At 45.0% G+C, this 17,304-nt stretch overlaps 1 protein-coding gene across 2 annotated transcripts in view; it reads left to right on the top strand.

Annotated features, from left to right (window-relative positions):
* Positions 1-17,304, top strand: part of CALN1 (calneuron 1) — a 98,995-nt gene that overhangs the window by 50,430 nt on the left and 31,261 nt on the right. The window lies entirely within an intron of this gene.

Below are 17,304 nucleotides of genomic sequence, written 5' to 3'. Positions count from 1 at the left end.
ACACACAAGCCCTTACTAAGATGCCCGCTTGGTTGCCTTCACATGCAATTTGTGAGCAGCCCCAAGGCTTTGTTGCGATGGGAGCGGCATAAAAATATTTTAAATAAATAAATAAAAAATTCCAGATGCTCAAAACTAGCCTCAGTATCCCTGTCCCATCCTTGTGGATGCAGCCCTTTCCAACTACGTAAACAAGCACCACCAAAACTGGTCAGGGTGCGGCTTGTTCCTTCCTCTCCCTCTCCCCACATTTCTTCATCCTCCATTCTGATCTCTTTTTTCCTCTTGCCTTGTTCAAGAGCCACTAATGCTCCCCTGCTTCACTCAACTTTTTATTTATTATCGTTAAATTAAATTTCTGTACCTCCACTTAGCCATAAAAGGCTCAGGTTGGTTTATGAAATGCCTTCGTTCAATATACAAAACACAGTAAGAACGCTAAATGAAGTACAAGAGTGCAAAAGGCTACATGCAGCAATAAACTTAACAATTTACCAAATGTTTACTATTTCTAAAACAAGAACAGCAATACAATTCATTATCCTCATGTACCCTACAAGCGCAAACCATCCACCCAACCAGCTGATGATTGGACGCCGCTCCAGGTCCACCAACTGACCTGGGACTGCATCTTGGTGGTCCACAGGGCAAGTGTCCCTTTGGCCAACTAAACAGGCAAACTGGCCGCCCAGGGCAGGAGGCCTCCGGGGAAATAGGTCCAAGTGCAAGGAGGAGCCCCCTTGGAGTAATCAGGTATCTCCTGAGCAACAGGAGTGCAGAAGAAGGAAGGGAAAGATGGTGGCGAAGACCTCCTTGAAGCTGTGAGTCAGTGAGTCCAGTGAGGCCTGCTATGACATAGAAACACAGAAACAGAGCGAGGCAGAAGGGGCCTCCCGGGCCACCTAGTCTGACCCCCGGCTCCAGCCGGCTTCGCTCACAACATGCCCACCATGTGCATGTCCAGCCTATCCTTGAACACCCACACCGATGGGGCCTCAACGACCTCTCGTGGAAGCCCATTCCACACCCTCGAGGCCTAAAATAGGAAGCCAGGCATCTTGTCTTAGTCTTGGAAAAGGTGAAGGTGTGCCCTTTCTTTTCCTTTTGAATGCTAGGTGAGATTATGAACCTCCCTCAGTCCTAATTCTCTCCTTGCTTCCTGGATCTGGGCTTGATCTTCCCTCTTTTTCCAGCCTCTTCTTCCACTTTCTTTCATGGTATTGCTTTCAATTTATAGCCTACGATTCTGTGTCTCAGCTGCTCTAACTATAAATGTGATGGATGGTCTCACACCATCTGCCTGATCCCTGCCTTCCTTAGATAGCATTCTCTCTCTACTACCATTGGTACTCTACAAGCACACAAGTTCTTATCAGGCTGGTCCAGGGGCACCAAATCCACTTGCATTTAATTTATGAACTTGTGTACTTCTGTGTCCCTGCAGAGCTCCCCACCCCAGTATTTATTATTTATTTGAGATCAGGCTGTACACCACTTTCCATAAAGTATCAAAGCAGTGAACATAAAATACAGTGAAAAAATAAATGTAAAGGCACTGAAATATAAAATAATCAGTAATAAAACCTCAGATTGTACCGTGTGCTACAAACCAGAGCTTTCTGGGTTGTACTTCAAGGGCAGCTGGTGTGAAGAGAGGAGTTTTAAGACGTCTGATGCCAGAACTGTGTCTGGCAGTGGTGGCTGGTTTTCTCAACCAGTGATGGTTTAAGAAGCCGCATCCATAAAGAGGGTAAATTTTGAACACATATGCAACTTTCCTCTGGTTTGCTGGGGGAGCACATCTAAGGGCCCCCCAAAAAATCCAGGCATTTATTTATACAAAATTGTGTATTTATTTTTGCATGTTCATACTTCCGTCACCTTCAAAGTACTCTCCGTTTGACGCACTACACTTATCGAAACAGGCTTTGAGCTTGTCCATTTTGATGCCTTTTAGTGCTTCTCCCATATTTGTTTTTCCTCTTCCAAATTGGGAAAACGTTTCCCATTGAGGACTTTTTTCATCTGGGGGAAGAGAAAGTCACATGGGGCAAGATCGGGGGGATAGGGAGGGTGCGGCACGAGGGTCGTGCTGTTCCCAGTCAAAACATGCTGAACACTCAGCTGAACAAAATCACACAAAATTTGTGTAAATCAGCTGTCACAAAATAGGCAAATGCATTGGAAGAATCTCCAAAAAACCTCACTGAATCTGAAGGCAGCCTCTTGCAACAACCTAGCAGGTGTGTTCCTGGAACGCTCACCTAGTAAGGGAAGCCTGTATTCTTATTTTTTATTTCCATATTTATTTTTTTTAAGCTTCTCTATACCATCCTTCTCTAAAAGTCCCAGGACAATAATGCAGTGAAATAAAAGTACAGCATCATGCAATTATTTACATCAGATAAAAGCCCATCTTAAAACAAACTAGCACTTTAAAAATCAGGAAAATAAAAAGGGTTTGGCCGGGCACCAAAATGAAAAAGGTAGAAACACAGAAACAGAGCAAGTCAGAAGGGGTCTCCCGGGCCATCTAGTCTGACTCCTAGCTCTAGCTGGCTCTGCTCATGACATGCCCACCATGTGCAAGTCCAGCCTATCCTTGAACACCCTCACCGATGGGGCCTTCACCACCTCCTTACCCTCGGGGTCCTAACTGTCAGGAAGTGCTTCCTGGCATCCAAATTGAACCTTGTGTTCATGCCTGGCTCATCTCTCTGGAGAGCATGTTCCATGTTCCAGAGAAGGTCCTTCTCTGGGTAGTCACTCTTCCAATCTCCTTCAAATAGAGCTCCAGAAGAAGGACCACCAACCCAGATCTTACGGGTGGACAGGCATGTCCAAGCTCAGGATGACTCGAGCTCCACACAGGCCATGCAATGCTGGTAAGACGTCCTAGCGTAGCTCTCACCCTGGTTTCCTCTCTCTGCCTATTTGCTCCTTTTCCCGTTTATGTTTGGTTTGGGTGTTTGAAACACATGCAACACTTTCTGAGGATATTTTGTTTTAAAGAAAAAATTCTGCAAATCTTGCGGTTCTGCTAAGAAACGGATGTATCCCTCTGGTTTTTTGGCGGCCTCATTTGGCAACACTGCCGCCAGCATTCAGCGCTTGAGTCTGGCATTAGAGGAAGCAATCACGGATAAAGTGGGAAATGGGATCACAGGCGTGAGGCAGGAGAAAGCTGCATAAATGCAGGGAGGGAGGGAGAGGAGATGGGTGGCGCACAAGAGGTCTAAATCCACATTTCACGATAGGCGAAGAACAGCCTGCTGGTTGAGTGTCCCCGATTTATGCCAAGGCACTTTTAAAGCTACGTATTTTCAAAGAGAATAATGCATTGCATGATACCCTCATCGGTTCTCACATTCCTTTGCTTTCCTATTCAGGCAACATCCATTTGATTGCGTGTTGTAAATAAATACCACTTTGCGTACAGTTTTGGTTAGTTTCGCTATACATGCATTAATGGGTTTACAGAGTCATTGGAGAGGTGCTCATGGTGCTTGTATAATCAAACTTGTAGTATGATTATATTGCATTTATATCCCACTTTTTCCCTCTTGCGAGGAGCCCAAAGCAGCATGTAGAGTTGCCCATTAAGCTCATGGCAATCTGTGAGGTTGGTTGGGCTGGGAGTGGATGGACCAGAGCCCAGCTTTCTGAAGCCCCCAGTCCAATCCTTTCATCACCCCACAACACTGCATCTTGGAATAGTAGTAAACATTTAATTTGCATTTATTTAAATAATTCATTAAAAGTTTTTCTAACCCGTCCACTACAAGCATCTTGGGGCAGCTTTAAAAACAAACAAACAAACCCCACAGCTTCTGACCATTGATGTACTAAAACCCCGGTTGAAATCACTTAAACATTAAAATAATGGGAAAATAAAAAGGGGTTTGCCTGACGCCAAAAATAATACAGCATCGGTGCCAGGTGAACCTCTCTGGGGAGCGTGTTCCACAGTCAGGGTGCCACCGCAGAGAAGGCCCTCCTCTGGGTAGCCACCCTCCTGACCTCCTTCAAGGAGGGCTCCCGGAGCAGCGCCTCCGCCTCAGATCTCCAGGGGTGGCGGGGCACAGAGGGGAGAAGATGCTGGATATACTCTGTGTATCAGTATTCCATGTTCATCCAGCCTCTTTCCTTATCACGCTGCTTAGTATCATTTTAACATCATCTTTATCTGACACTGGTGCAAAACTGAGCCAGACTGTAATATAACTCTTCCACATGGCAGACATATCATGAGCTGGAGGCAGGGGTCAGACTAGATGGCCCAGGAGACCCCTTCTGACTCGCTCTGTTTCTAACCAGGGCCTGGAACGCTCTATCCAAAACTTCCCTGGACTGTTCGGTTTGGCCAGGGCGACACTGGTCTTTGTGGTAGTTATTTTTAACCATCTGGTTTGAAAGTTAAAATTGCAGGACAAACAAAGGGAATGGAAGAGAAAGAAAGCCAATTTTTCAAGACCAGCATAAGCTGGTGAGCTCTCTAAGAGTGCATTTAAATGTATTTTGGACCAAACCGCTCTTCCCTGTTTAGTGTTTCTGCTTGAAAATCAATTCATGTTCTAGCTTCTTTTGGCAGAGAGTAATTTTCCTTGTTTTGCATTCCTGGGGCAGCCACAAGCTGCAGCTTTGTCTATCAAGGAAGGAAGAGGTAGCAAGCCCTCCATAACTGGCCCTCTTTGAAGCAATGTGGGGGGCTGTTTGGACCCCCCCCCCACTTGACTTGAGGCTATTCATGGGAATGGCTGTGCCGAACTGCTGCACTGTCCATTTTAGGAGAACGTGAAGAGTTCGCTTGCATTGAAGAAGCTATTAAAAAGTAATGAATGAGAATAGGGCTGATCATGGTTGCTTGTGAGCCGCCCAGAGGTTCCATGGCACAATCGGTTGGCATACAACTGCTTGAAAGAGAGGGAGAAAGAACACAGGTTCTTGAGAATAACATTATCCAGTTTTTTTGTGTTTATTTCATTCCATTTTATTACTTTTTTGTATGCCATCCAATACCACAGTCTCTGGACAGTTTACCCAATAACAACAACAACAAAGAAACAAAAACCCCCCAGAAAACAACCACCGATACCAACAAACAACACACTGCATCCGATCATTAATGATAAAATCGAAGATGAAACCAATTCAATATTTAAATGTTGAGAAAGTAAAAATGTTTTCACCTGATGCCGAAAAGAATAAAGTGATGGCGCCAGGCAAACCTCCCTGGGGAGCATGTTCCACAGTCAGGATGTCACTGCTGAAAAGGCCCTTCTCTGGGTAGCTACACTCCGAATTTCTTTCAAAGAGGGCTCCCAGAAAAGGACCTCTGCCTCAGATCTCAAGGGGTGGGTGGACACATAGGGAAACATAGGAAACATAGAAACAGAGCGAGTCAGAAGGGGTCTCCCGGGCCATCTAGTCTGACCCCCGGCTCCAGCTGGCTCCGCTCACGACATGCCCACCATGTGCATGTCCAGTCTATCTTTAAACACCCCTTGAGAAAAAGGCGCTCCTTCAGGTACCCAGCACCCAAGCTGTTTAGGGCTTCATGGGTCATCACGTGCACCTTAAATTTGGCCCAGACTTCAATTGGCAGCCAGTGTAGATGATACAGGACCGGTGTGATATGGGAGTATCTGCCAGTCCCCATTAATAACCTGGCAGCTCCATTCCGGACCAATTGAAGTATCTGGACTGTCTTCAAGAGCAGCCCCACATAGAGCACATTGCAATTTTCGAAACAGGAGGTTACCAAAGTATGGGTCACTGTTGCCAGGCAGTGCTCATCCAGGTAAGGGCGCAGCTGATGGATCAGCCGAACCTGAAGGAAAGCGCTCCTTGCCCCTGCTGCCACTTGAGACTCCAGGGACAGCGCTGGGGAGAGGAGCCCTCCCAAGCAGCACACCCTGTCCTTTAGGGGGAGTGCACCCCCGTCCAGAACAGGGCAAAAATTGCTCACCTAAAAAAGCTGAGCTGCCCACCAACAAGACCTCTGTCTTTTCTGAATTAAGCCTTAATTTATTTGTTTGGAGGGAAATGGAGGCAATTGTTTATTTTACCCATCTATCTATTGCATTTATATCTTGTCTTCTTACCTTCCAAGGAACTCAAGACAGATTATACCATTCTCCTCTTCTCTATCTCCTCCTCACAACAACCCTATGAGGTAGGCTGGGCTGAGAGCCTGTGACTGGCCCAAAGTAACCCGTTTGGCTCCATGGCTGGGTGGGGACTCGAACCCAGACCACCAAATCCCAGTCCTGGACTATAGCACACTGGCTAATCCTGAGGATACATTATAAACTAAAATGGGAATATAAAGATCAATCCAAAGAGTGAAAGAGATTAAAATGGAACCGATCATTCTATGCTATACAAAAGGATAGTAAATTATTTGAGCAACTTATAATGGGAGCCTGGCAGGAGATCCAAGTACATCCTGATTTTAATTATGGGTAGGAATGAGACTTTCCTGCCATACCTTCAGGGTACCAATAACTTTTCTCCACATAGCTTTTGTCTGCCTGCCCATGCTCTGGAATGGCAAATTGTAACTCCAGGGGGAAAGGAATGATCTGATCTTTGAACTCAAGTGATAAAGGTTTTGTTTGTCCTGGTTTTCTAAAACCCAATCCAGAAAAGCAAGTCTTTTACTGTGAGCACTGTTGACTTATCGAGAATGGCATTATAGTTCCGATTTAAAAATAAGTGGTAGGATCAGTCCGACTAAATATGGCCCTATCAGCCTTTTTCAGTTATTATGAAAGGCCATGCAAAGTATTTAAAATGCAAGCTTCTGACTTGGAAGGAGGATAACAGTCTAATTGCTGAGAAATGGAGTGGCTTTCAAACAGGCCATCTATCCAGGCGTGATCGCTGTGTGCCAGCTCATTTGGCAGAGAGAAGCACCTCCGTTCCTGGTTGGAAGCTCCTCACAGCTTTTATTGTTCTCAAATCAGCCTTTGATCTGGGCCTGAGGGGAATGTTATGGTCTAAATTGTATAGAAGTTCCATGGATGGAACAGCCCCTACTGTTCCTCGTTCGGTCCGATGCTTGTATAATCAGACTTCTAGCTGAGTCAACTCAGGTGGTAAGAAGAAGTGTTTAACCTAATCCTCATTACAAGGAATACGAGACAGGGTAGGATTTTGGCCCCCTTTCTCTTTCATTCTTACATGATCTACCTGTCAATTCCCATGATCCCAGATCAGGCAACCCCAAGATACTTTTACTTTTGTACAATAATGATAATTCCCTTTCCCAGAATTGGCTTAAATTACTGTCTGCATTTGGAACCTACTGTTTTAAGAACAGCCTGGCTATTAAATATAGTAAGTCTCAAGTTCTAGTGTTCTTAAAAACTAATATGCAGTTTAAGTGACAATACCATGAAACAAGTTTCACATATAAAATATTTAGGCATACACATGTCAGGCACTGGATTTTGGTCCATCTTTCTCCACAGTTAACAGAAGCAGCAAATTTCAGCCAGCAGCTCTTCAGGACTCTTTCTACCCTAGCTGGTTCCCTCTCCAATTCCCTCTCCAATTCAGATTGATAAAGGTTTGGCCTGATTTGGGGTGTTCCATTTTAGGATTCCATTCCCCAATGGAATCGAGTTAATTTTCATTAGGAAAATATTGGGTTTTCTTTGAGAACATCTGGAAATAGGTACCGGACCAGATGAGTGTATGGCAAGAACTGATGTTTTCCAATGGGAGTTTGCATTTTATGGCTGTGAAAGCTGGGCCATAAGGAAGGCTGAGCGCCGAAGAGTTGAAACCTTTGACTTGTGGTGCTGGAGGAGACTCCTGCGAGTCCCTTGGACCGCAAGGCGATCAAACCGGTCAGTCCTAGAGGAGATCAACCCTGACTGCTCTTTAGAAGGCCAGATAGTGAAGATGAAACTCAAATGCTTTGGCCACCTAAAGAGAAGGAAGGACCCCCTGGAGAAGAGCCTGATGCTGGGAACAACTGACGGCAAAAGAAGGGGATGGCGGAGGATGAGGTGGCTAGATGGGGTCACTGGAGAGGTGGGTGTGGGCTTGGGTGGACTCCAGGGGATGGTGGAGGCCAGGAAGGCCTGGAAGAATGTTGTCCATGGGGTTGTGATGGGTCGGACACGACTTCGCAACTAACAACAACAATGGGAGTTACGTTTGCAGGTGTAGCAACCATTCCACTAAGCCTTTCAGATATGTTAGACATTGGAGGAGAGAACTGGAGAAGGCGTTACATAAGCTAGTTCTGCTCTGCAGAACTTTTGGGTAGCTCTGGGTTTGAGAATATACAGAGATAAGTTCAAATATTAACCATGCTGGACTGGCAGCATTTGAGAACTGCTCCTTTCACTATCCTACTCTAATTGCAGGCCTGGAACTGCACACTAAAGCATTTCAAAGAACAGAAGAGCATTTTTAGCATCCGTGCTGCTAAAAGCTTGATTTATTAAGATCTCAGTCAATGAATGCTTGTGTTTCTGCAGTGCCGAAGCAGTATAATCAGTTGAACATGTTCTCCTATAATAATAACTTTTACAGGGAATGCAGAGAGAAGTTAATTATTCCATTAATAACAGATTCTATGGCAATAATCCCTCCACCTTGATATCCATTTGTTTGAGGGAAGTATCTTATATTACTGGAAAGGTTGCCAATTTTTTTATGGCTCTACTGCAAATCAGGAAAAAAGATACTGTTTTCCCAAGAAGGTATTGTATGTGTTGCATTCAGTTGCTGTATTAGTTTTACTTAAGTTTTTGATTTTATTTTTCTGTGCTGTGGCTGCAGCAGGTGAAATTACAGGGGGCTCCATCCGATGCCAGGAGAGTGTTTGCTGGAATGCTCCAGTTTATATTCTGGGAGGAGGGTTAAAGGGGGTAAGATACTCACTTCTGGGGCTTGGCTCCTTAGCCCGGAAGGGCCGTGTGAACTTCTGGGTTTGGCTACAATAGAGCCAGACTGCAGTCAACCCAGAACAGATGGGATTCCCTGACCTGCCCATCCTGGCCAGTCTGTGAGTTGGGTGCCAAAAAAGGCAGTCATGACATACTGGGATTAGGTGCTCCACATGTCTGGTAGAGTCCTACCCTGAGAGACAGGCAGCAAATCTGGATTCTGCATGTCCGGATACCTAACTTTTTAAGTATTAAAATTTTAATACAAAATAGCCAGAAACTGGTGTGGTGACTCAAAACCCATACTTCATATTGACCCTTTTTTTGACTCTTCCCCAGCAAAGCTCTGATAGGGCTGCTTGAGCAGTAATTTAATCCTCCATGGTGGCTCACTTAAGACAAGCATAGTTTCCCACTTCACTGATCCCGTCAAAGGCAGTCAGCCTTATTTGTTTGTTTATTAGATTTATACCCCACTTTTTCCCTATGAACTCAAAGCAGCTTACATCATTCTCCTCCTCCTGTTTTCAGTCTTAGCCCCACAACAACCCTGCAAGGTAGGTTTGGCTGAGAGTGAGCGAATGGCCCAAAGTCACTCAGTTGGCTCCGTGGCTGAGCGGGGACATGAACCTGGATTACCTGAGTCCCCATCCAGCGCTCTCAACCAGAACACCACACTGGTTCTCCTGGTTTTCCTGTGCAATTCGACTTTTTGTAAAGTTGCATGTGAGGAAGGGATGGAATAGATACGTGCTCTTTTACTGCGTTGAAGGAATGTCAAGATGCCAGGGAATATAAACAGAAGAGCCATTTCTAAATTTAAAACAGAGCGAAGTGCTGATGTGGCTTTTTTATTTTTGAACAAGAATCCTATTTGATGGAGGCAGATGAGCATTTGTTGAGAAAAGACTGAGCTGTTGAGTTCTCTGCAGCTACTACCTTGACAAGTTCAAAGAGGTTGCTTTCATAACTCAGAAGTGATTCTCTTGTTTTAACAAGATGACGGATGCTGATGGCGGTTTTATGATTCTGGCTGGGAAATGCATTGATAAAGGAGTTGCTATGATTAATGCGTATGGGACTAATAAGGACTTTCTGCGTGTGTTTCATGATTTCCTGAGCAGAATTGTTGATATTGCTTCTGGAGGGTTGGAACTTAATAAGTTTTGAACCCATTGAGGGGTAGGAATAGACCAAACGGTGAGAACCAAATGGTGGTGGTGATAATTATTCTAAAGGTTAAAACGGTGCAGCGTGGAGTAAGACTCCAGTAATCCTTCCAAGTGCAGTTAAATAATTGCATGCTTTTCCTATAAGGTTTTTTTTAAAAAAATATGCAGCATATAATTCACAACAAAAATTGAAATTTCTTGTCCCTGTTTGACAATTTCCAGAACTTGGCGCACTGGTCAAAAAATGGGGAAAATGTGAAAGTGAAATGAGCCTTGGCTAGTGGGCAATATCAAAATAAATAAATAAAACCTTCTCACAGCAGGTGGGATTTGCTTTAATTGCAATTTACCTGCTTTGGCATACCTGGTTGACTCTATGATGAAATCCAGAATGTAAAATGGATAAGCAAATGTCTTAATGGTGAGCTTGGGGGTGGGGGATGTTTTTTAAAACTTTGGATCAATTAATAGGGGTTAGATTTTGGTCCTTTTGGACCTCATTCAATCACAGCTGCTAGAATCAAGGTATGGACCCACAGCTTCTACAACATTACAGTTCCTTGCACTACAGAAAACTCACGTTGGGACTGATTGTTTATAACAACCCACAAACCATGTTCACAATACTTACAAGTGAAAATATACACAGGTTCCAAAGCAGGAGAGCAACACTAATCAATGAGTCTTTACTACGTCTGAAGCTTCGGCGAATCTTAGCATAGGTCTCATTCAATAAAAATTCTTGTTTCTTGGACAGCAAGCTGTCTTTTTAACAAGGCTTTGTCTCAGACAATGAACATCTGGTGTAATGCAGCTAATTTATAGTTGTTATATATCCCACCTTTTTTCTTACAAAGAACTCAAATGGCTTACATGAGTCACCTCCTTCTCATCTCAGTTGTATCCACACGACAACAACTCTGTGAGGTAGGTTGGGCTAAGAGTCTGTGACTGGCTAAGAGTCACCCTATTGTCTCCATAGTTGAGGTGGGATTCGAACCCAGGTCTCCCGAGTCCCTGTCCCCTGCTCTTAACTACTATACTACACTAGCTAACACTTCATGGTGAATGCTTCCTATAATCATATGCCTTGGTAATGCCCAGTAGTTGCTTCTTCTGGGACAAAATTCTTAACAGGGCAAGCGTCCTCTGATCCCACATTCCTTATATGGTCCATCTTGGAGGCCAATTGTGTTGGGACTGCATCTAAGCTTTCGACCAAAGGTAGCTTCATTGAATGAGCGAGACATGGACAAATGAACCTCATAGCAGAGGCCTAGGAGTGGGGAAGCTCAAACTTCTACTTTTCCTCTGGCGTAGACTCGTCCTGTGATGGAGGAAGCATGCTCGACATGAACTCCATCTCCTCCACCCCTCATTCACAATTGGTGGCATTGTTTAAGATGCCACTGGTTCAATTTAGATTCAGTGATGCATTCCATCATGATTGTAACTGTAAGCACCAATTAATTATCTCTCTTGTCTTAATTATGATTGGGTTTCTTTCTAAGTGTAGCTTCCAAGTTGTATTGAGACATGGAGAAAGCCAAATCAATACAAATATCAATTAAGGCCAATGTTGTGTAGTCCAATTAAGTTTATGATGTCTCTAAATGAAGTGTGAAAAGTGAACTGCTGGGTAATCATCTTTCTGAAACCGTGACAAAGAACCGCTTGTGGATCTTCATGTTTGTTTGTTTTTTAAACCTAGTTTGAAAAAATGTCCGGCATTATGGTCTTCCAGCAAGGCACAGTGATCATACATTGAGCACTTAGATTCCAGATTTCAGCTTTATCTACTGATTGCTTAATTTTAAGGAATGTCCCAACAAGGGAGGGAAAATCAGCAGCAGACATGCCTCTATTTCCTCCATGACGCTTGGCTAGCAAAAGGTCAGAGAGCAGCATTTTCTTTCTCCAGGAGGACTCTCCCAGCCATTTTTCCTCCTATGTACATTGCCCTTCTGCTCTCTCCACTAGAGAGAAATAAGCTACAACAGTTCCAGGACGAGCATAATTTCCCTCCATCCTCTTCAGGAGACTTGAAGGAAATAGAATCTTCTCCCAAGTTAGCCCTGGAATTCCTCTTTTCTCCTGATCTTCTCCCAGCACACCATGTTTGTCCTCTCCAGTGCCAGTCCTTTGACCTTTATGAGGCCACGGACCTTTATGAGGAAGCTTGTGCCCCATGGACTTCCTTTATGGCTTCAGTCCATCTCCTATTTGGTCTTCTTTTTCTTCTTCTGTCCTCTACACTAGCATATTTATCTTCTCCAAGGAGCCTTGCCTTCCCTTCCCATCATCTGCCTGAAGTAGACAGCCTCAATTTGGTCATCTTTGCTTCTAGGGAAGGTATTATTATTATTATTATTATAACATTTCTATGCCGCCCCTTGCCGAAACCTCGGGGCGGCTTACAACATGATAAAATACAATGAAATACAATAGCACATAATAAATTACCATTAAATACAAAATACAAAAAATACATTGATTTACAAATATAAGATTAAAATTATCAGTATAAATTAAGTAAATAAAAATATAGGAGGAGAAAGAGAAGGAAGAAGAAGTTGCCCTGGCCAGATCATATGTTTTAACAATTAAAATAATGTTTAAATAAAAAGGTCTTTACCTCGCGCCGAAAAACCAGTAACGACGGTGCCAGGTGGACCTCTTTGGGGAGTGAATTCCATAGGTTGGGTGCCACCGCAGAGAAAGCCCTCCTCCGAGTACTTACTCTCCTAATTTCTTTCATGGAGGGTTCCCGGAGAAGGGCCTCTCCCGCAGATCTCAAAGGGCGGTCGGGCATATACAGACGTAAGCGCTCGTTCAGGTAACCAGGACCCAAGCCATTTAGGGCTTTATAGGTCATAATCAACACCTTGAATTGGGCCCGGGCTTCAATGGGAAGCCAAATATTGGCTTGATTTGATCCAGGACTTCCTTGTTGGTCTTCCTGTCATTCCAGGGTATTCACAAAGTTCTCCAGCACCATGTTTCTAGCGCATTCATTTACTTTCTGTCTGATTTTGCACTGTTCAGCTTTCACACCCAGACATAGCGAATGGCAATACAATAGTCTGGATGATCTTGACCTTGGTCTCCAGTGAAACAGCCTCCGTTGATCTCACTGAGCACATGACAACAGGTTTAGGATAAAGGTTTATCCTTGATCCATCCTGTTGCCTAATCTGAAACTCGACATCTATATTGGCAGAGCTTAAAGCCTTGATTTTAGAACAGCTAAACAGGACTGTCATGGATAGGACCTTTGGAAAGACCTTCATTCATGGGGTCACTAGAAGTCGAAGATGACTTAACAGCAGAAAACTGCACATTCTCCATGTGATTGCAGCTTCTTAACCATCAGGAGCTTCCAGATGCTGAGGTCTGTGTACCTCTCAGTGCTTGAGCTGAATTCGACACTTCCCTATGGATGTTCTGAAAGTCACAAGTCCTTCCAAACAGGTCTCTAACACCAAACTTGGCTAAATACTAAGATTCTCAATTATTTTGATCAGATTACAAGGGAAAGTGTTCAGTGCAATTTCGGTAGAGTAACTGGTGAATTCCCTTCAGCTCTCCCTGTTCATATCCAGGTTTTCACTATTCCGGAAAATTCTCGGAATCTCAAGAATACATTTATTTTCCTGCACCACCCATCCTTAACAAAACAAGAATGTTTAATACATTCTTGTTTGTGGCCTCTTCACTGGAATTTATGGTCTCGAGTATCAGTCATTTAGGGCTGTTCTGGAACACTAACACAACACTCATTCCTTATTTATTTATTTATTTATTTATGTATTAGATTTATAGCCTGCTTTTTCCTAACAAACTCAAAGTGGCTTCCATCCTCCTCCTCCTGCCCACAGCCTTATCCCCAAGACAACACCCATGTGAGATTGACTGGGCTGAGATTCCATGCCTGGCCCAATGTCACGCAGTGGGCTCCATGACCAAGCAGGGACTTGAACCCAGATTACCAGAGTGTCAGTCCCCTGCTCTTGACCACTACACCACACGGGCTCGTGGCAAGACACACTCCAGCCAAAGAGAGAGGCTGATGCAAACACGTTGAGGATGAAGTCAGTGTCCATAGTAGCCCATCCATGTCCAAATGGCTTCTACCACAGTTATGGATGGACATTAGGTAGATCCACCAGGGCTTAGACCAAAATCCTGTCTGGGACTATTTGGGGAGATACATTTCAAAAATTACCAGACCAAAGTCTAATCAAACAAGCAATTAAAAGGGAGAAGCTGGGAAAAGCAGGTGTCCCACCTTGGGGCTGGCTGGCTGGTGAACAAGATCCCTGGGCATGCTTGCTAGGAGCTCAGGCTGGAGTCCAGAAGGCCAAATCCAGGGAACTGGGGAGATTTTTCTCCCACAATGGCTTCCTCACGCATCCCTAATAGAGCCAGCAATTCCCAAACAGAACAGCATGTAACCTTCCAGAGAGCTTCAGCTATAGGGCGATATAGAAATACATACATAAATATTGATCACATCTCAGTCCATATCTATGGATAACCCTCCCAGCAGCTGTAGGGATTTGGTAGAACCCTGCAACACCCCATGGATCAAAAGAGTAACTTTCCCAGGACCACCTTCAGGCATCAGCCCTCCATGGAGGGCACCTCCAACACGAAGTTAAATACATTTGTGCCCCAGGGAATCTAAGGATTATGGCTGTGAAAGTTGGACCATAAGGAAGGCTGAGCGCCGAAGGATTGAGGCCTTTGAATTGTGGTGCTGGCGGAGACTCCTGCGAGTCCCTTGGACCGCAAGGCGAACAAACCGGTCAGTCCTAGAGGAGATCAGCCCTGACTGCTCTTTAGAAGGCCAGATAGTGAAGATGAAACTCAAATACTTTGGCCACCTAATGAGAAGGAGGGACGCCCTGGAGAAGAGCCTGATGCTGGGAACAACTGACAGCAAAAGAAGGAGGGGACGGCAGAGGATGAGGTGGCTGGATGGAGTCACTGGGGCAGTGGGTGTGGGCTTGGGTGGACTCTGGGGGAAGGTGGAGGACAGGAAGGCCTGGAGGAGTGTTGCCCATGGGGTCACGGTGGGTTGGACACAACTTCGCAGCTAGCATGCAAGCAAGAATCTAAGGATAATGCTCAGATAAAGGGACGGTTTCCACACATCTTTTGGATGAACTGGTTCCCCTGTAAGGCATTGCATTTGAGGCAATGGGGAAGGTGGAGTGGGTGATTCAACCTTACCATGGTCAGCCAGGGATGGGCATTCTCATGAGTGAGCTGTTCTCTTAATTGTGGGAGGCTGTGGAGCAAGAGCTGAGGCCAAACCGCTCAGGACATCCAGCTTGGCAATCCTGCAGCCAGTGAAATCTTCTGAAGCTTGATCTTGAAGGCTCGCTCTGGAGATGGAATGGTGCCACTGTTCCAACTAAGAGCGTGCAGAGGAGCTTATGGGTTTCACTCCCACAGAAAATATGGTTGAGCTGAAGCACCTCAGAGTTGCCAATCCTTTTCCTTGACAGACTGTGAAAATCTGCTTTATTAATTCGGTGCACCAAAGTTATTGATTTTCATTACAATCTTTGCAGTTGTTGCTCTCCATGACCTCCTGTTTTCTGTTCGTACTTGTACACTTATTTCTAGGAGAGAGACAGTGCTCTGGTTCGCAGAACACACTAACCTATGGCAGCTTAGCATGTTGTCTGAACATGGCACTCTTCCCTGGAGTGGTTTATAAGCCCAAAAAACAAAAGAAGTCATGGTCAAGTCAAAGAAACATGAGAGACCCTTTGTAAGAAAGAGACCCAGTGAGATGTGGGTTTGGGTCCCCACTCAGCCATGGAATTCATGGAGTGACTTTGGGCCAGGCCCAGACCCTCAACCCCACCTACCTCGCAGGGCTGTTGTTGAGAGGACAAGATAGAGAGGAGGAGGAGAATAAGGGAAGCTGCCTTGAGTGGTGTCTCAAGAACCACGCCAGGCCAAGCATGAGGATGGGCTGGGCACTGTGGAAAGATCCATCTAAGTAGAAGGCTTTGGTCTCCTTGCCAGAAGGACCTCCCGAGGAAGTCTTTGATGTTCTGCAGCTGAGTTCCGGTGGGACTCTGGGAACCCCAGCATAGAAGCCCCAGTTCCAGGAAAGATGGGCTGCTGGAACAACGTCCTTAAACCGGCTCTGGTCTCTGATGCGCTTACCTCTGGCTTTGCAGTCTTGTCTGTGCATCCCGAGTTGTCCTGTGGCTGTGTTCATACAAGCTCTCCTTTGGTTCTGCACTCATTGTCCAGATTTGCTGCTCTTGATCTTGGATTGCTTTTGGGCGTTGTCTTCATACTCATTCTTGTCAGATTCTATGCTTTGTGTGATTCCTGCTGAATGGAACCCAGGCTGTCTCTAAACCTGCACTAGGATCTTCTCCAGCCTTGGACTTCCTCACACACAAGAAGCTATCCAAAAGCGTGGCAACAGAGTCTTGGAAACTGGATTAAAATGGTCCGAGATGCTAGGAAGGAAGGAAATAAGCAGAAGCAGGAAGCAACAGGGATAATTCAGAGAACTGGACAATTTAAGCAAAATAGCTAAGAGACAAAAATAGGAAGGCATTGCTGTGACACAGATAACACTACAAAAAGTCTTGACACAGTTGTCTCAAGATAGTTTTCGCCTGGTGCTTTGGCCAGATACAAGAACCCTGATAAAATCTTACATACAGTTGCACAAAAAATAGTGCACTGTTTTATTGATGCACACATTTGCATCAAAGGAAGGGATGTATCAAAACACACATCCTCGACTTGGGATAGTCGCCTGTGCCACGGAATCGCTGCTCCTGATTGCTACTCGCATCAATAGCAGAATTGTGATAAAAGGCACTGGAGCCATCTGTTTTGCTCCACGCCTTCCTCCTCCTCCTCAGTGGTTGCTGGAATGAGCACAGTCTCCGAAGCATCGAGTTCTTGTACTTGCAGAACTACAGCACGTGCTTGAGGACCAAGCTTGTGCAACGTTTCAAATCGTGCTGCCCCCTCCAAAAGACAAGAGGCCTTCCGTTTCAGAGGTTATGCAGAACACAGTCAGTGCTATGGTGGGAAAGGGGCACCATAACATTGAGGAAGGGGCTCAGTGAATGGTTTTGACTGCCCTTTTCTCCCAGGTTAGATGTTTCGGTGGGCGTAGGCTCTTTGATGCTGCAGTGTGCACTACAGGGAAATGGACTGCTGATGTGAACATCTGTTTA

The sequence above is a fragment of the Varanus komodoensis genome, unplaced genomic scaffold (genome assembly GCF_004798865.1).
Source record: "Varanus komodoensis strain SLA01 unplaced genomic scaffold, ASM479886v1 scaffold20_1, whole genome shotgun sequence".
Lineage (NCBI taxonomy): Eukaryota > Metazoa > Chordata > Lepidosauria > Squamata > Varanidae > Varanus > Varanus komodoensis.
Note: the sequence above shows the minus strand (reverse complement) of the source record. Positions and strands in the feature narration are given on the sequence as shown.